General features: G+C 32.7%; 1 protein-coding gene across 7 annotated transcripts in view; it reads left to right on the forward strand.

The window, feature by feature from the left end:
* LOC110098577 (pentatricopeptide repeat-containing protein At1g77360, mitochondrial) overlaps positions 1–3,254 on the forward strand; it is an 18,926-nt gene extending 15,672 nt beyond the window's left edge. For 6 of the 7 annotated variants that reach the window (XM_028698054.1, XM_028698052.1, XM_020825432.2 and 3 more), the window contains 2 exons: positions 2,345–2,546; positions 2,828–3,254. The gene's annotated coding sequence lies outside the window, so the exon portion shown is untranslated. Of the gene's footprint in view, positions 1–2,344; positions 2,547–2,811 lie in introns of all 7 variants that reach the window. The other variant, XM_020825431.2, reaches the window with a different exon arrangement.
* Positions 3,255–5,440: the final 2,186 nt, after the last annotated feature.

The raw sequence follows: 5,440 nt of genomic DNA on the forward strand, positions 1-5,440 counted from the left end.
TATGATTAAAAAAATTTAAAATAAAATAAGAAAAAGAATATGCTAGTAATATTCTTTTTTTTATGTTAGAAAATGAAGTTCGATTGGAGTCAAGTTACTGCATTTTGAAGTTTTACTGCATTTTGGAGTGGAAAATGAGTTTTTCGGTTGGAGATGCCCGAAGTGACGCCTGCAATCTCTATACCTCCTGCAAAGAAACGAAGCCGAACACGCAAGCGAGCGAGCTCCCTTCGTTGCTTCCGATCGGATGTCGTAGCTTCCGATCTCACAGGCAGGCAAAGTCGTCGGATGAGCGAAGTCGAATGAGGGAGCGGAGAGCAAGAGAGTGAGAGCGGGAGCTTGCGAAAGATCGAGTCGAACGAGGCCGAAGGCCTCGTTTTCTTTAGCTCTTTAACGACGTGAATGCGTTGTGGGAGAAATGACGGGTCGCTAGATTTACGGAATTTGAGCGGCGACGACGTGCGATGGTCGTGCAGATGTCGGGCAGGTACGCTAAATGAATTTTTTTTTTCTTTAGACTGCCGTATACAGGTCAACATTGTAATCAAAATTTATAAGCTACAATTTTCTTTGATTGAGTCCTTATATTTAACCTCCAGAACTAACAATTTGTTTTTTATGGAGCCTTCATGTGTATGTATTGTGTTTCAGAGTGTTGTAGCATTTCTAGAAGAAAGGTTCCATCCCAATGCAACTGTGCGTTGGATTGTTATTGGAGTAGTGCTTCCCAAACCCACATAGTCAACCCATTTCAAAACCTATGCCTGCTTGGTATATGTATTTGTATATATAGGACCCTCATCACACCTTTTCATGATATACACATTAGAGATGATGATGCAACTAAGATGATGCAATTACTAGAGATCAAATAGTAAAAAAAATTCATATATCTAAGACCATTAAATACATAGCAAACCCTTGTAAGAACCTTCTCTGACATTAGTCCACTTGCAACTATTTTAGTATGTAATCATCCACTAGATACACTACTTTAGGAATGGAGGGCACTACATGTTAACACTTCTACATTGGAATGAGGAGCTGAAATAATGACAGAACCAAATAAGTCATGCAAAAGGACTTATACTTATTACATTCTCACATCAATTTACCTGACTTTAAAAAAATGATTATGATGAACTGAACTTTTGATATTTATGAAGTCAATATGGTTATTAAATTTAGGCTTTTGTAATGTAAACCATATGTCATTCCAAACCTGTTTGTTACACTGATGTACTAGATATTTCTATTTGTCCGACATCAATAGCAGACATAGGCTTCGTTTGGGATGAGCTTTCTTACTGCTTCTTAAAGCATCTTTTTAGTACAAAATTTTTGTACTAAAAAGCTGCTTTTAAGAAGCAGTAAGAAAACAGTCCCAAACAAAGCCATAATCTCATCATCCAAAATAACTTCAAGTTCAAGATATATAGAAATATTTTACAAAGAGTTGGATGCATATTCATAAGGAGATGAAAATAGAGAAGAACCTAAAAAAAAAATTCTAGTTCATGAAATAAGGTTAAATCTAATATTGAAAACTAGATTAATGCCATATTTTTATGGAATTCCTAATTCATAAGCATTATTATATGTATTAAACAAATATGAATATAAATTGCGTGTTTTTGTAAAATAATCCATAATGCTTCACAACTAAGATTGTCATGATTATTCCCTAGATATTTCTAAAATTCACCAATGGTATTGTGCATATTATTATTGTAAGAACAAGCTCTATATATTTCAATGGTGGCATGTTGGATGTGGATAGAAAAATTCAAAGAATTGACAACTAGTTCATGAATGTTAACTTTGAGCTTCACGAGTTCAATCTGTAGTAAGAAATGCACCAAAGTAAAAGCCACAGTCCCTCATCAGATATGTTGTTAAAAATGTGTTGACGTTGAGTGAAAAGAAGAAGAAGAATTTCTTCTGTTATTTTACTTGATCACAGTCAATTAGTTGTCTGTCACTTTTTCCATCTTATAGCGCCATTTTACTTTCAACAAAGTGAGGTTCCCTTACTCATTTGAAGTTTATTAATCTCATTTTTCTTCTCCCATGCATAGATACCGACCGACACTTCCAAGGTCGATAAAAATCAGATATATGATCTCTTTTGCTGATTAAAATATCAATTGTATGCAATAGAATTGTTACCTAATTTGGCTTCATTTGGGGCGGCTTTCTTCTTGCTTTCTAAAACAATTTTTTTGTAAAAAAAACCGTTTTAAAAAGCAGTGCATAAGATCCCAAACGAAATATTAGCTTTGCTTCTAACCTTTATGACCAACTTCTAAATTTATAAAGCAGTTGCTCTTTTCCTGACGTTCAGGTTTTCACCTCCATCATTTTATCCACTAGCGCCATTACCGTCTGTACTCAAGCCAATCTCCAGTATGTCAGTCGCACGAAATTTGATGCTGAAGGATGGCGATTCTTCATTCCTTATGGTGGTGAATTCCCTATAAAGATCTTGGATGAAAGACTAAAGTATCAATTATATGTGTTTGGGGAATCTATTGGGTCAATTGCAGGTACTGAAAGCATTCTTTTTACAAATCTTAAACTTAGTTTTCCCTTTTCAGATGAACTTCATGAATGCTGGGTTGCTTGTTGATAAAAATAAATGATCGTAAAGTTATGTAAGATTGAAACTAAGAAAAGAAAAGAAAAAAAAACCAGAAATATTTGAATGCCCAAATCAAATCATATTTATATAGTTTAAATTGTAAACCAGAACTTAAATTGAAAGGTTGGCTTTGATTCACTCTCTCACTTATTGATCTGATTTTATTTTAGTTTCCATGATCGATAGGAATCACAAACCAGATGCTTTCAGGGACTAATATTGGCTGAAATGGAGGAAAATTTTTGAAGAGAACATGGTGGAATCTGACAAGGTGATTTTTTTTGTTTTTTGTTTTTGTTGAGGAAGCACTATTCTTAGGCCAGTGAAAATCCGGGTCGGCTTAGCATGCAACTCACACAAATTTACATGAGCCAACACTTAAGGTTTTTACTGCTTGCCAAGGGATTCGAACCAGGGACCTAGGTTTTGCCCAGCCGGTTCTTCACCATCTGGACAAGCAGCGGTGGATATATTTAATTCTAGGCTTTTCAAGGATATGTTTGGGATAGCTTTTTCATTGCTTTATTTTTCAGAAAGCAATTACAATTTCATTTGGTTGTTGCTTTCTCACAATTTTTCATACAATTTTATGGTGAAAAGCTGCTTTTTATAACCATTGTAATTAAGGTTTTTTTTATGACTTTTTTATTGCTTCTTAAAATAATTTTTTAGTACAAAAATTAAAGTTTTATATTAAAATGCTGCTTTAAGAAGTAATGAGAAAGTCATCACAAACGAAGCCTAAGTTATTTTTTTTATTATTCACAATCAACTTTATAAAAAAATTGCAAAAAAATTGCAGCTATTTCAAATAAATCCTAAATCTTTATATGTAAGTTTATATTTACAGTTCTTGAGTTGATAATTAAGGTGTCAATTTTTGTATTTAGGACTGAAAAAGCAGGTGAATTTACATGCTAATGCAAGCTTAATAATAAAGCAAATTTTTATGGGCTCCAAAGATTTTGATTTGGGTTTTTCATTTAAAAATTATATATTTATATATTTATAAGAATAATATTTAATATAATATATAAATTTATAATATTAATATTTTATAATATAATTATTATAATATATATTATAGTAAATTTATAATACATCATTCAAATTTGTAGCCCAACTAAAAAAATTTTTGAAGCCCAACTAGCCCAAATAAGCCCCAAGTCACATTCTAAACTATTCATGCAACTTTTTTAGTCCCACATCATAGGGGGAGTTTAAAGATGTTTCCTTGAACCCTTTATAAAGTGAGAAGTACACTATCTTTGCAAAACAAATTATGTGAGGTATCTAAGATAACTTGCATGTATTATGATGAAATTAATCATCATATTTAATAAAAATATTTTTAAAATTTTAATAAACAAAAACATGTTTTTAAAATTTTAACTAAAACAAATAAAATATTTTTTTGAACCGGCTGGTTCTTTCCAACCTGGATCGGTTCAACGGTTGAATCGCCAGTTCAATCCGGTTAGCTTTGATTCTATGCAGAGCCGGTTCTGAAGCTGGATCGGACCGGCCATAGATCGGTTCACGATTGAACCGGTTGAACCGGCCGGTCCGGTCCGGTTTTCAAAACAGTGGTTTTAGCATAAATTTAGTAAATTTAAGTTCATCTCAATTTGTGGTGCAAATGAGTTGGACTGAACACAAGCCATTCTTGATTTGAGCTTGATTAATTATTTTAACATGAGCTTTATTTAAAGAGTTTGAGCCAAATTACTGATATATCATCAAAAAATTATCTTAAAAGAGCACGAATATTGAGAAAAGATCAAGTTGGAAACATCTAAAATTAAATTTGAAATCATCGGAACTCTAATTTTTGCAAACTTATAGTCGAATAGAACGTTTAAAAAAGATGAACTCAACGACACCAAATTAGACTAAATTCGAGCCCAAATGGATCTGAATTGAAGACTCAAAACCCCTTTGGAAGGTTCAAACAATAATTTGGATTACCAAGCGTTCCCAAATGTGACATGCTTATAGTCGAATAGAGCAAATAGACGAGGTGAATCTAGCGAGCCCAAGATCACCTAATTCTGATATCATTAAGACATTTAAATGTCCAGTAAACAATCCACAATCAAGAGGATTAATATTAGGCGTCCATTTAAACCACTTATAATATTCCCTTGATCTCCATCATATTTATTGGTCATGCACTCCCAAAATACTATAAATATGTTCTTCATCTTCATTGAGGGAACCTATAAAAAGGAAGAGAAAAGAGAGAAGGAAGGAAAAACCATAAATCTTTTGCCACCAGACCGCTCGACCACCAATCATTGTCGGACTATCATCGGACGTCTACCCAGTTATCGAGTGACACGAGACTTCTGCTCTATAATAGCATGTATTTTGACTTTGTCAATTTTTTCTGGAGTCATTATCACTCCAAATCGTAAACCATCTTCATCATGGTATTTTGATAGAAGTATTTTTACTTGATTATTTTTCGTAACTTTTGGGCACCAGCGAAAATCCTTAAGGAATTTGTATATATCGGTACAAGTGAAGATTTCGGGACCTTCAGGTGTCCGTTTTACACACTGATTTCACCGATATTTTTAAATAATATGGTTTATTTTATGAATATTTTTTGTAATTTTCTGAGTCCTAAAATAATTTATTTGAATTTTCTACTAAAAATTTGATTAACTTAATTATATAATATTAAATTATTATTTTATTACAAAATATCTAAAGTCGCTGATTGTAAAATTTATTAAAACCTTCTGTCCTCTCTAATTCGGGTAAAAGAGAATTCGTTTTAGGAATTATGAGAGA

The sequence above is a fragment of the Dendrobium catenatum genome, unplaced genomic scaffold, assembly GCF_001605985.2.
Source record: "Dendrobium catenatum unplaced genomic scaffold, ASM160598v2 fragScaff_scaffold_1038, whole genome shotgun sequence".
NCBI lineage: Eukaryota > Viridiplantae > Streptophyta > Magnoliopsida > Asparagales > Orchidaceae > Dendrobium > Dendrobium catenatum.